Source organism: Abramis brama (assembly GCF_963993115.1).
Source record: "Abramis brama genome assembly, contig: SCAFFOLD_52, whole genome shotgun sequence".
NCBI lineage: Eukaryota > Metazoa > Chordata > Actinopteri > Cypriniformes > Leuciscidae > Abramis > Abramis brama.
Genome location: NW_028156020.1, coordinates 337,709 through 352,001, shown reverse-complemented (window position 1 = coordinate 352,001; position 14,293 = coordinate 337,709). Strand labels below are relative to the sequence as shown.

Here is a 14,293-nt window from a genome sequence, read left to right as displayed (position 1 = left end):
TCAACAGGTGCTCGTCCGGTCTCCGGGGATCCGGGTATTTGGACATAAACGTTCTCACTGCTTTTAGGCCGGTTGGGGTATCAATATTAGTGTATAAACTGTCTATATCGATCGTGAATAAAAATGAATTTTCTGGAATTTTGAGTTTACTGGTTTTCGAGATGAAACCGTATGTGTCTTTCAGGTAACTTGGATGTCTGGTGGAGAGAGGATTGAGGAAGTGCTCCAAGTACTCGGCCGTGAAGTACGTCTCGCTGTTGCAGTCGGACACGATGGGTCTGCCCGGTGGGACCTCCAAAGGTACGCTTCACTTTTCTGGCTCTTTATGTATTTTTGGCAACAGGTAAAATCTTCTGGCCCGGGGTGGCCCTTCACCCGTGAGGTACTCTTTCTGTTTTGCACTGATGATTTTCTTGGAACACATATCCTCTAATATTTACTCTACTTCCTTGATCGTGTCGGTGTAAATGGGACCCTCAAGAGGACGATAATGTTCCGCGACAGAAAGTTGTCTCCGTCCCTCCCTGAGGTATTGTTCTCTGTCTAAAATAACCGTGGCATTACCTTTATCAGCTGGCTTGATTACCATCTCAGTATTGTGATATAATTCTTTAATGGCTTTTCTTTCGCCCGGGGGCAAATTGGGAGTCGCACCCAAACCCCAGTGTAATTTTTTGAAGGCAAAATTGTCAGCTCTGATGATTTTTTCAATTTCTTTAGGCAAGCTAGATAACGCGGGCTCCCAGTCAGAGGGGTGAGTGAACGGTACTTTGTTTTTTTGGCTTTTCTTGCCCTCAAAAAATGTTTCTAACTTGAGTCTGCGGTGGTATGCCTGCATGTCTGCTAACAATTCTTTTTTTCTGCAGTTCGATGGGGTGGGGACGTAGGAGAGGCCCCTTTTAAGGACTGAGGTTTGGTCGTCCGTTAGCACAAAAGACTTCGACAGGTTGATAAGCTTGTGAGAGCCCCATTTCGGGTTATCAGGGTCTATAAGTTTAAATGCGAAGCCCAATGTGTAAGGAGAGCTTTTGCCGTGGCAGGTCTCCAATGGAGGCCGTCTTTATCCACATGAAAATGTGTGGATGCCAGCAGAGGGATACAGTTCAGGTTCTTTTTAATAAAACCGTTCATGTGCTCGATCATGTCCTGCTCTGCCTGTGGCAACACTCTCGAGAAGTTAATTAAGGGGACTATTATGTCTGTCTGTGGTAGGACCCTTTTCGCCGTTTTGTAGGTCTTCTGGATTTCCGATATTGCTGTCATTCTGTATCTCTGTTTGCGATTGTTGATGCCAAATGACAGGATGACTTTGTCTGGTACCCTGGCCACTGTGGCCTTTTCTAATAGAAACCTTAATTTGGCTTTGGCTGCATTACCCTATAGTTATTTTTTTATATATATTTTTTTTTTTTACAAATGTAATCAACATTTTCATGAGTACTAGATGTGTTAGCATGTCATTTTAATTATATTCTGCTGAAATGAACGAAATGACTCGAAAAAAGATTCGTTCATTTTGCTGAACGAGACTCAAAGATCCGAGTCAGTAAAATGATCCGAACTTCCCACTACTAGTTTCAAGTCTGTGTGACAAACATTCGCTGAGTTACAGGTCATTTTCAACCATTTTCAAATCAACAGAGTATTTTGAGTCTCTTTTGCACTGATAAGGAAAAAAACGTGCCTATGGCGCCGGTGCGACCGCCGACCTCAGGGGGTTAAATTGTGATTTTTAGACTGCCACTGTAAGTTCCTAACACCGTGTATACACCTCGGCCTGATTCCAGTTGACATGGCTGTAAACTTCCCTTTAGGGTTTCTGATTTATATAGCATTCTTGGGAACAGAGAGCTGGATGCCATGGTGCGTGAATTCCTCAGGCGGCATCCTAATACCGGCTACCAAATGATGTTTGGCCATCTCAGAGCCAGAGGAACAAGGATCCAACGTAAGTTGTTGAATCATGTATCGTGTTTAAAGGGTCATTTCACCCATGGGAACATTGATCTTTATTAAAAAAGTGGGTCATATATGTAGTCGAAATGTAACTTCAGGACGCATTTGTATGAAAGACAACAACTCCCACAATGCACCACATTGCACAGCTCCGCAAGCCACTCCCACTAATCTAGAAAGCGCATATCTGCCTATAAGAGAAATCACTCTTCCGTCTACAAGGTTAGCTACCACCAGAGCTTGAAATTCATTTCACATTCACACAAAATGTCTAGTTAGTTGGCGAACTCATTAGTGCATTACTCCTCGTTTGTATTTCTTTCGAAAAGGTGAATTATTGCATGGTACCTGGATGTTCAGTCAGAACATATGCGGTGCGAAACTAGGATAGTTCACAACACCAACGTCCGTGTCCTCGTCTGATTCAGAGATTTCGTCCAGGAGAAATTGTCATCGTTGAAATTATTTGCAGCAGACGGACTCTATCTCTGTGTTCGTAGCGGTTCGTAGTTGCATAGTGAGATCACCGGCACCACCAGTCCGCCCTAACCCGAGCCAGTCCGGGCTCCTCGTCCGCGGCAGGCAGGTCTTCTGCCTCGGCTGTTCTTCGCTATAATGCGGCGTGTAAAGGTAGCCACAAACACCTGATTCAAGCATCAGACTTCCGAAATCCTCTTCCTCTAGTCTATATCATATTGAGCACTCTCCTCCGCTATTGTCATAACTTTACATCTGTCTCCACAGCGCCTTTTAGCTTAGCTTCAAACAAGATGGAGGATATTGCTTTCAGTTTCAGAGAGTAAAGTCCCACCCACTGATCTGTAATAGGTCTGTAGCGTGAGCGGGTCCCGCCCCCTGGGAAAGATGAGGAACTAGTGCTTGTAGTCTCAACAGAAATCCCCCCCTCTTACACTTCCTCCTACAATGACGCAAAATGACGATTTTTGCGTCATTGTAGGAGGAAGTGTAAGAGGTAAATAAAGGATTTCTCCCGTCTCAGGGGAAAATGAGAGAGTGTTGCACGACCATTCAATAGTATGACTGGGTTTCTAACAATGCAAAGCTTAATGCAAATGGGTGAAGTGTGCCTTTAAGTATATTTGTATAGCGCTTTTCACAATACAAATTGTATCAAAGCAGCTTCACAGTATTAAATTAAAATAATACAACAAGGTTTGTTTCTAGTGGAATTTATTGATTGATAAAAATAAATTAATATTCCCAAAATATCCCCAACTGAGCAAGCCAAAGGCAACAGTGGCAAGACCTAATGGTGTCCTAAAACTCCATCACGTCACCCAATGGAGAAAAAAAAACCTTGGGAGAACCCAGGCTCAGTCGGGGGCCAGTTCTCCTCTGGCATTTATGAACTAGAGACCGGATTTAACTGTAAGATTAAAAATGTATGAATGCCTGACTGAAGAGATGCGTCTTTAATCTAGTTTTAAACTGGGAGAGCGAGTCTGAGCAACGAACAGTATCAGGAAGGCTATTCCAGAGTTGTGGAGCTAAATATGAAAACACCCTCCCTCCTTTGGTGGATCTGGATATCCTAGGTATGACCAAAAGCCTTGAATTTATTGATCTTAAAGAGCGCGATGGATTGTAGGGCGATAGAAGATCCGTTAAATAGACTGGAGCTAAGCCGTTTAGAGCTTTATAAGTCAGTAGCAATACCTTGTAATTAATACGGAACTTTATAGGTAGCCAATGTAGTGATGTTAAAATCGGTGTTATATGATCATATTTTCTTGATCTAGTAAGAACTCTGGCGGCTGCATTTTGGACTAACTGTAGCTTGTTTATAGAGGATGCAGGACAACCAGCTAATAAAGCATTTCAGTAATCTAGTCTCGAGGTCATGAATGCATGAACTAACTTTTCTGCATCAGAAACTGATAGCATATTACGTAGCTTAGCAATGTTTCTAAGGTGAAAGAAGGCTGTTCTTGTAACATATGAAATATGATTTTCAAAAGACAGGTTGCAGTCTAGTATAACACCCAGGTCTTTTACTGTAGAGGATAAAGTAACAGGACATCCTACTATATTAAAGTTGTAATGAGCGAGGTTTTGTAGGCGGTTTTTTGAACCGATAAGTATCACCTCTGTCTTGTCTGGATTTAATAAAAGAAAATTGCGCGTCATCCAATCTATTATATCTTTAACACACTCTGTCAATTTGGATAATTTAGCGTTTTCATCCGGCCGTGATGAAATATATATTTGAGTGTCATCAGCATAACAATGGAAACTAATTCCATGTTTCCTTATAATATTTCCAAGTGGCAGCATATATATTGAGAATAACAGAGGGCCCAACACAGATCCCTGCGGCACTCCATAGTTTACTGGAGTTATGATCGATTTTTCTCCATTTAAATAGACAAAATGGTAGTGGTCAGATAAGTATGATCTAAACCAGCTTAATGCTTGTCCTTGAACACCAGTATAATTTTGTAGTCGATCTAAGAGTATTGTGTGATCTATAGTATCGAACGCAGCACTAAGATCAAGTAAAACTAGTATTGAGATACAGCCTTGGTCAGAAGCTAAAAGTAAATCATTTGTGATTTTAACGAGCGCAGTTTCAGTGCTATGATGCGGCCTGAATCCTGACTGAAACTTTTCATAGATGTCATTTTCTTGCAAGAAAGAGCCCAGTTGAGCGGACACAACTTTTTCTAGTATTTTAGACATAAAAGGAAGATTTGAAATGGGTCTATAATTTGCTAGATTATGTGGGTCTAATTGTGGTTTCTTAATGAGAGGTTTTATAATTGCCAGTTTAAATGTTCTTGGAACATGACCTAAAGATAAAGATGAGTTAATAATATTGAGAAGAGGCTCTTCCACTATAGGTAGCACTTCTTTCAATAGTTTAGTGGGTATAGGATCTAATGAACATGTTGTTGTTTTAGATGAAATGATAAGTTTATTTAACTCTATTTGTTCTATAGATGTAAAGCACTGTAATTGTTCTTGCGGGGTGATAATTGAGGCTGAATTATAAGGCGCGATCGAAGATTGAACGTTTACAATTGTGGTTCTGATGTTTTCTATTTTCTCAGGGAAAAAATTCATGAAATCATTACTACTAAACTGTAACGGAATATTTTGTTCAGGTGACATCTGTTTATTTGTTAGTCTAGCCACGGTGTTAAATAAAAACCTAGGATTGTTTTGGTTGTTTTCTATTAGTTTGCGGAGGTGCTCAGCCCTGGCCGCTTTTAGGGCCTTTTTATAACGTGACATACTGTCTTTCCACGCGATTCTAAAGACCTCTAGATTAGTTTGTTTCCATTTACGCTCTAAATTACGGGTTTCTCTCTTTAGAACATGCGTAGTATTGTTGTACCACGGTGCTTCACTTTTCTCTCTGACCTTTTTCAATCTAATGGGTGCAACAATATCCAATTTTCCAGAGAGAATGGTGCTCATAGTGCTAGTTAGTTCTTCTAGTTCATCTGTTTGTTTGGGTTCAGGCAGCAGCTGAGACAGATCAGATAAGCTATTTGAGAAATTATCTATGGTGGATGGAAGGATTGTTCTGCCTGGTCGATAACGCGGCGCAGCATGATATATTACAGGAGTACATAGTATGCAAGTTACCATGTAATGGTCAGTGACATCATCACTTTGTGGAATGATATCTATATCGGTTGGATCGGTTCCATATGATATAATTAAATCGAGTGTATGATTAAAACGATGAGTTGGTCCGGTAACGTTTTGCTTGACCCAAAAGGAGTTTAATAAATCTGTAAACGCAGCCCCTAACGCATCATTTGGATTATCTACGTGTATGTTAAAATCTCCAACAATTAATGCTTTATCGACATTGACCAATAGATCTGAGAGAAAATCTGCAAACTCTTTTAGGAATTCAGCGTAAGGCCCAGGCGGTCTATATACGGTAGCCAAGGCTAGAGATAATAGGGATGTTTTTCTAACATCTAAGAGCGTAACATTTAGTACAAGTACTTCAAACGAAATAAACTTATAACCCGTTTTCTGAGTAACATTAAGAATATCTTTATAGATCGTTGCAAGACCGCCGCCACGACCAATCAGACGGGGCTCATGCTTATAGGAGTATCCAGGAGGAGTAGACTCATTTAGACCGAAATAATCATTTGGTTTAAGCCAGGTTTCAGTAAGGCAAAGTACATCGAAGCTATTATCCGTGACTATTTCATTTACAATAACTGCCTTAGGTGTGAGTGATCTAATGTTTAGAAGACCTAGCTTTAGAAATTGTTTTTGTTTACTAATAGCAACATTTTCTGTTTTAATAACAATTAGATTTTTCCTAGATCCTGCAGTAGATTTATTATTTGATCTCACTAAACGAGGAATAGACACGGTTTCTATGCAATGTTCTACACTAGTATTTATATCAGTTAAATTGGTGCAGTAGAGACTATGATTTGGACTTTTAGTAACTAGTCAAAAGGTATTTAACATTTTGGAGATGTTATCCGACAGAAGATCTGCTCCGAATCTACTTGGGTGTAAGCCATCAGCACGGAAAAGCCTAGGACGCTCCCAAAACAGATTCCAATTATTTACAAAGAGCAGTTTCTGCTCATTGCACCATGACATTAACCATTCATTTAGCTCGAATAATCTACTAAACTTTTCAAGTCCTAGTCGGTACGTGGGAAGCGGTCCGGACACTAGGATCGTTGTTTCAGGCGATGTGCTACGTACCGTATCGATCAGATTCCTGAAGTCTTTCTTCAGAACCTCTGTCTGGCGCAGCCTGATGTCGTTCACTCCCGCGTGCAGGACCACAGTTCCGACGCGCTCGTCACCGTTCAGAATCTCGGGTACGCGAGCAGCGATGTCAGAAACACGAGCACCAGGAAAGCAGTGACTGTGCGCTTTACTTTTTCCTAATGTAACGTGGACGGGCCGAATGATGGAATCGCCGATGATCATAGCATCGCGTTCTGTTTCGCGAAGAGGGGAGAAGCGGTTTTGTGTGGATATCTCGAAAACCGGGAGGGTCGGAGAGAGTCTTGGTCTAGACCTGACTCGCGTCTTCCGCTGCGGAAATATCCAGGGTTCGTGGTGGCGTGTTGGAGCCGGAGTGAACGAGACCATAGCTGATCGCGACCTCGGCGCTCGGGACCGATGCTGAGAAACGCACGGAGTAGACGAGGTCGGAGTCAGCGGGTTAGTAACGTTAATCTCTGATTTGTGTGCATCGGCGTGTGATGTTTTAAGAGCTAAACGCTGGTCTCTTAGCTCGGCTTGTCTCAATAAAAGGTCGTGGATCTGTTTCTCAACAGCTTCCAGCTCAGACTGCACCGCGTGCAGCTCAAATGTGTCCTCACCTGCACCAAAAGGTAGACTACTTACATCTGATATATTCGCCATTTTAACAGATGGACAGTAAGTTAGCAACGACGCTACCAGTGATGCTATCAATATTAATACTAATTTATGACTGAAGTCTTGGAGATAATCCGTTTTGTTTTGTTTTTTAGTGGTACGGGTGTAGAGTAGACGCAGGATAGGCGAAAAAATGTTTGTAAGTGAGTGTGGAGAAGACGCGTTCAGCCGTGATCCACAGTTAATCACCAGTTAACTTAATTTAAATTTGCAAGACCAGGTTTAAATGAACTGACAACATAAGTTATACGACTTACAGTTCTCAAGGACATACACACACAATCTCAACTGGCTTATCATCCGGACAGCGTCTCTTTTTCCTTTCTCCCTTTTTCCGGTATGAAGCGTGTGTCTGCGCTATTCTCCGACATGCACTCTAACAATGCAGCCCTATTTCTGATACCGTGGGGAGGGCCACCACAGACAAATCAACATAGAGGAAACACTGTTTGCATGTCAGATATGCTTTAATAATAGTTCTTATCATATCTACATGTGACATTACAACAATAATAATGAATGTAGTTATACAAACTGAAATGAATTTAAGTAACTGTTTTTCCAATAGTCCTCTTCTGTTTATGGTAGAACAAAACTATGTGCAGAAAGTTTGCAGGAAGGTGGGACATGTCCTAATTCATGTTAAATTAGAATTGTTTTTGTTCATAATTAAAGGTTTTGAAGAGTTAAAGGGCCGTGGTTCAAAAAGGGAATATCTTTATGAGTACTTAATTTTGCAATCTATTATTATATGTGCTGTTAACACTATTGAGTAACACTACTGTTGTGAAATAACAGCTATTGATGAACAAACGTTCTTAAATGACAAATGTGCTGATATAAAGCCAATTTCACTGACCTCACCTGCTGTGGCAAGTCTGAGGCAGCAGAAATCCTCAGAAACTACACTACAGATGCCATATTTGGCTGTTAATTCTGATACATAGAAGTTCTTAAGTCATTGTCAAACCATTAAAACCTCCATATGTTCACGTGTAAATATGTGTATTGTAATAATACTAATAAACATAATTCCACTGATGTCTGTGTCAAATCTGAGTTTTCAGACAGTTTTACATGGACACACAAACCCATTTTTTCTGAATTTGGACTCTTGCATCGACTCACCTGCTACAGATGGTCTCTAAAAGCATCCTTGACAGGACTTATTCAGCTGCTTTTCATGTGCAGTGAATGTACATAGAGGTTCAACAAATGCAAAAACTGGCCCAAAACTTGAAAATGTGACTTAATTATAGACACTATAGTGGTTATTATAGACACACAAACCAATTTTTCTGAATGTAGCGCCTCTCTAGCGTGTTTTACTATAATGAGAGGTGGCTATCCTGAGTTCTTTAAATCTCTATTCAATCAAATAAGTGAGGTTTCACTAATAAACTTATCAGTATTTAACTATGTCTGTGTTGTAACGGTGGTCGCCGCCCTAACTTAAATAACTATTTTAAAGAAAAAACCTTCGGGCGCCAGACAGGATTAAACCTGTCAAAAATTAACTTAACCCAGGATAGCAGAAAAGGTAACCATCTGTTACACAACAAATTATAATAATAATCCCAGAAAAAAGGTAATTTCACAAGGGATATTTATTCTTCCACATATGCTCAAAATCACAATCACACAGAAAAGCGAAATGGACAAAATAAATAAATAAAACAAAAACAAAATAAGAAAATGAAGTTCACACTAGCGGTCTCTGGTGTTCACACTAGCGGTCTTCGTGATCCGAGCCGGAAACCGACCGCGTCACGCTAATCCACGTTCGCAGATTCGTGTCCACATTCATTCACAAAAATGTCCATAAAAAAAAGAAAGGAGAGAACAAAGAAAACATTGGATAAACATCTCATTAAGTTCGTGGCAAATCACCAACATTAAATCAACAGCAACAATAATTTTAACAGGCAACAACAATTATAAACAAAACACTAAGCACACAGAATGTGCAAATACGAAAGCTATGCGAGTGAGTGCGTGCGTGCGTGTGTTGCAGTGTGTGTAATGGCGACGCAGAGGTACTGACCACGTTTGCAGGTATTGAAGGCACCAATGAGTATCGCGGGTCAACAGACACCAGATAGGTGGATAAGCGGTTTTTGCCTTGTCTTCAATACTGCTCACGACAGTTGGTCTGGAAGTGCACTGCTTCAGTCACGCACCAGACATACACATGATACAGCTGATTGACTCGCAGCCGTCTTTCCATCATAAAACCTCACTCATACTGGCAACCTCATGTGCAAACAAACGGATGACGCTTCTGGTTCAGGTACGACACGCTCCCTTTAAATACAACTCCCTGCCGTTGTTAATTGACACACTCCACCCAGAATCACGCTAAAATGAAAGTGAAAGTAAACAATGTTGTGGGACAGATTCTCTTGTTTGCCACACTCTCACCCCCCCCTAGAAGAAAACAACCTCTGGTTGTTTAGAAGAGAGACAATGCAGATTAAAATCCTAGAAAATCTTCGTCATCAGAGGATTCTTGAAATATATCCAGGAGTTTTTTCTTTTCCTGTATCTCCAATTCCGCAGCCGTTGGATAACACATTTTTATGTTGCAAACGTGAGCTGTACGTACATCTTCTCCACTGTCTTCAAGGGCTATTTGATAGTTCAACGGACCCAGCTGCTTGATAATGCGGTAAGGACCTTTCCATTTTTGGGCTAGTTTTGCGCTAAATTTACGCTGTGCATTAGACTGTGGAAAGTTACGCAACCATACTCGATCCTTGCTTTTGAATGTTACATCTCTCCTATTTTTGTTATAGTTCCTCAGTTGTCTCGTTTTGGCTCTCTTGCTGTTTTCTTTGGCTTGAGTTTGCAGCTGATGAAGATGATGAACTACATCATACGAGGCAGCGTCTGGGGTTAGATTAGGTCCAAAGAGTATTTTGTCCATTGGACTTTGGAGTTTCCTACCCAGCTGGAGTTCTGCTGGGGTTAATCCAGTGGTCTCTTGAACGGCTGAATTAAGGGAGAATCTAAATTCTGGTAAGAACTGGTCCCACCTCTGATGGTTGTCGCCCACATAGGCTGCCATCATGCTCTTGAGATTTCGATTAACTCTTTCTGTCATGTTGGTTTGTGGGTGATAGGCTGTAGTTACTTTGGGAGTAACATTCCAGTTCTCACATAACTCTTTGAAAACAGATGAAACAAACTGAGCGCCTCTGTCTGAGAGAATGAAGTCTGGTACGCCCCACCGTGTCAGGATGTCTCTTCTGAAGATGGAGGCAATATTCTTCGCTGTGGCACTCCGAATGGGGAACAACTCAACCCATCGAGAATAATAATCAACAAAGACCAGCAGGTATTCATTTTGAGTTGTGCTACGTGGCAACGGACCCATGAGGTCGACTCCCAGCATTTGGTTTGGGCGGCTTGTTGTGATTTGCTGTAGTTTTCCAGCAGGCTTCCTGTTATCACTTTTCAGAGTTTGACATTTAACACAGGTCCTCACATGCTGTTTCACCGCTGACCACATGCCTGGCCAAAATGCTTCTTCCTGAAGTCGCTTATAGGTCTTGTAGATTCCTCCATGGCCACAGATGGGAGTGGAGTGATAGTACTGGAGAAGGGTGGATCTGAGACTGCTGGGAATGTAGATTCTGTAATGCAGTTGGTTATTTGTCAGGTATGTTTTGTGATACAATTTGTCCTAAATTATTTCGTACTGGTCAATCAGACTGGCACAATTGTAACTTCGGGGTCTTTGTGCTGTTCGTCCCACAGGACAACATCTGATACAGGCAGTGCTAGGTCTCTTCCGCTGGTGTACAAGTTACATCCTGGGGTAACCGAAGACCTGGATAGAGCATCTGGAGCTACATTTAGCTTCCATTTTCGGTACTCAATAACAAAATCGAATTTCTGCAATCGCAGAACCCAACGAATGAGGCGGCTGGTAGTTTTCGTGGAGTTCATGACCCATTGCAGTGCAGCATGGTCGGCAACAACTGTAAAAAGCTTGTGCTCCAAGTAATGTTGCCACTTTTCCAGGGCCCAGATCACTGCAAGACATTCCTTCTCTGTTGCAGTATAATTGAGCTCGGCTCCAGTTAAGGTTCGGCTTGCATAGGCTATAACCTCCTCTCTGCCTACATCCCTCCGTTGTGCTAATATGGCACCCAGGCCGATGTCACTGGCATCGGTGTATACCATGAATGGCCGCTGAAGATCTGGATGACCCAGAATGGGTGGTGAGGTGAGACACGACTTTAGCTGGTCAAAAGCTTGCTGACACTGAATTGACCATTGAAAACTATGTCCCTTCTTTTTCAGTGCGTTGAGGGGTTCAGTAATCTTGGAAAAATTTGGAACGAAACGGTGATACCACCCTGCTAACCCGAGGAACCGCTGAACTTCCTTCAAGTTCATAGGCACAGGGTAGGCATGAATGGCTTCAGTCTTACATGGGTCTGCTGAAATGCCTTTGACACTTACAACATGTCCTAGGAAGGTGAGTTCTTGAAGACAGAATTGACTTTTCTTCAAGTTTATGGTGAGACCAGCAGTTTCTAGCCTATGGAGGACAGTCTGGAGGTCGTGGAAATGCTGGGTTATTGAAGGCGAGTACACAATGATGTCATCGATGTACACAAAGCATATTTTTCTCCTTAGTTCTCCCAGAACTGTCTCCATGAGCCTCTGAAAAGTTGCGGGAGCATTTTTGAGCCCAAACGGCATAACATTAAATTGATAGAGACCTGCAGGAGTGATGAAGGCTGTCTTGGTTTTGCTGTTGGGGTCCATGGTCACCTGCCAATATCCACTGTTTAGATCAATTGTAGAGAAGATGGCTGCCCCAGAGAGTGATTCCAGAATTTCTGTTATATTGGGAAGAGGGTAAGCATCACTTTCGGTTACAGAATTAACTTTTCTATAATCCACACAGAATCTAAATTTGCCGTCTTTTTTAGGCACTAAGACCACCGGTGATGCCCAACCAGAGTGGGATGGTTCAACTATTCCTTGCCTCAACATCTCATCTAGTTGCTCCTCCAGGGCAAGTTGCTTGAGGGGAGACAAACGGTATGGCCGTTGTTTAATGGGGACTTGGCTGGTGGCATAGATGCTGTGTTGGAGAAACTCAGTACGTCCAGTACGGAGAGTACATACTTGAGGGCTTTCGTTCAGGATTTGGAGTAACTGTAGCTTATCATGAAAGGGTAAATGAGCAGCATCTACAGCATTTTTTATCAATGTCTTTTCATCAATACCGTCCGGGTGTTGAATTTGAAATGGTGATGATGAAGGGGGAACAGAAGTTAATAAGGAAAGATTTTGTGTGGCTTCCTTAAATTGACACCTGTCTTTTTGGGGACTTACATTTGGCACACTTGGATTTCCTGGTTGAAAGGGGTACTCTTTTGAAGGATCCAGCTTGAAGGAGTATTTTTGATCAATGACATTGAGTTGCAGCCCACTGAAGAAAATAAAGTCCAACCCCAAGACTACAGCATAGGCTAGCGCTTGGGATGAAAGTACAGCAGTAGGTAAGGTAAAGGCTTGGTCATGTAAATTAATTGTGGTATTCAGCCATCCTAATGGAGTCTCTGCTTTTCCATTTGCTAGATAAAGAGGACCACGGCACCACGGTTGCAGCTGGTCCGAGGATGTAAGCTGCCTCATAAGATTCTCATTGATGAGTGTGTAGCTTGCACCAGTGTCCACAATGGCCTTACCTGACCAGGCATCGATACAAAGGGGAACAACTAGTTGTTGAGGTATCGCTACACGTTCATTAGAGCTTGTAGATGAGGAGGAGGTTTTCTTGGTTGCTGATTGTGACTTATGATTTCTTGTTGCAGCAACAGAGTTGTTGGATGGGTGACCACCTGACTTGGGGTGATAAGGTTGTTTGCCGCTGGTGGAATACTGTGGACCAGATGTCTGAGGTGACTGGGGAGAGGAATAGTGTGGACATTTTCCTGGTGGATGCTGTCCTCTACATCTCCAACACTGAACTGGGATTTTCTCAGTAGGTTGGTTTGAGGAGGGTCTTTGCGATGTGGCTTGATGCTTAGGGCCCATTCGACCACAGTCATAACGAAGCTGTTGCTCATAATCTTTTTCCAGTTGATGTCCTAATTTTACCAGCTCTTCCACAGTATTCACTCGGCTACGCAATTGGCTGGCAAGGTACGGCTTGATATTCTTGAGTATCATCTTCACAATCTCACCCTCTGTAAGATCTGCCTTCCATCTTTTACAGAGAGCTCTGTAAGAAAACGCAAAGTCTCTAATAGATTGTGTCTCTTTGAATCCTAGTACGGACACGTTCAGCCAGTTCGTCCTCATAATCCTCAGAAAGGAAAGCAGATAGAAATGCAATCTCGAACTCATTCCAAGTGGTTATGGTGGACCGTCTGACTTCCCACCAGTCACGTGCTGTTCCGTACAAGACAGTTCGGAAGGTAGCCAGGATGTCTGCATCTGTCAGGGGATGTATAGCCACAAAATCCTGACATTTGGTTAAGTACAATAGGGGGTCTGTATCGTCTGAAGGCCTTCCAAATGTGGGGAAGGTTAATTTGATATGGTCACTTTTAACCACAGATGTTAAAGGAGGGGTTGAAGAAGTTGAGGGAGTCACTGGAGCTGAAGGAGATGGCTGGGATAAAGTACTGGTAGTGCTGGGATCTGGTGGTGTCAATACACTTAACTTTTGTTGATCTGCACTTTTTTTGACACTTTGACACTGAAATCCTTTCTCCACTTCACTTTTTAACTCTTTGAAACCGGTGAGACATTGATCAGTTTGGGTAACACATTGTTGGAGTTGTGAAGTTATCTGATTATGGCTTGTTTGGAAAGTGTGTTGAACAGCTTTGATGTCCTGCTGAACCTCTGCTTGGAGTTGATCAACCATGAATCGTAGTTCGGACACCAAGGTAGATTCCACCTTCTG

At 42.1% G+C, this 14,293-nt stretch overlaps 1 long non-coding RNA gene across 1 annotated transcript; it reads left to right on the top strand.

Moving 5' to 3' along the window:
• Window positions 1-12,712: 12,712 nt before the first annotated feature.
• Window positions 12,713-13,518, top strand: LOC311077160. The gene is made up of 3 exons (XR_014604773.1): window positions 12,713-12,878; window positions 12,958-13,109; window positions 13,194-13,518. It is a non-coding gene; the product is annotated as an uncharacterized lncRNA (long non-coding RNA).
• Window positions 13,519-14,293: the final 775 nt, after the last annotated feature.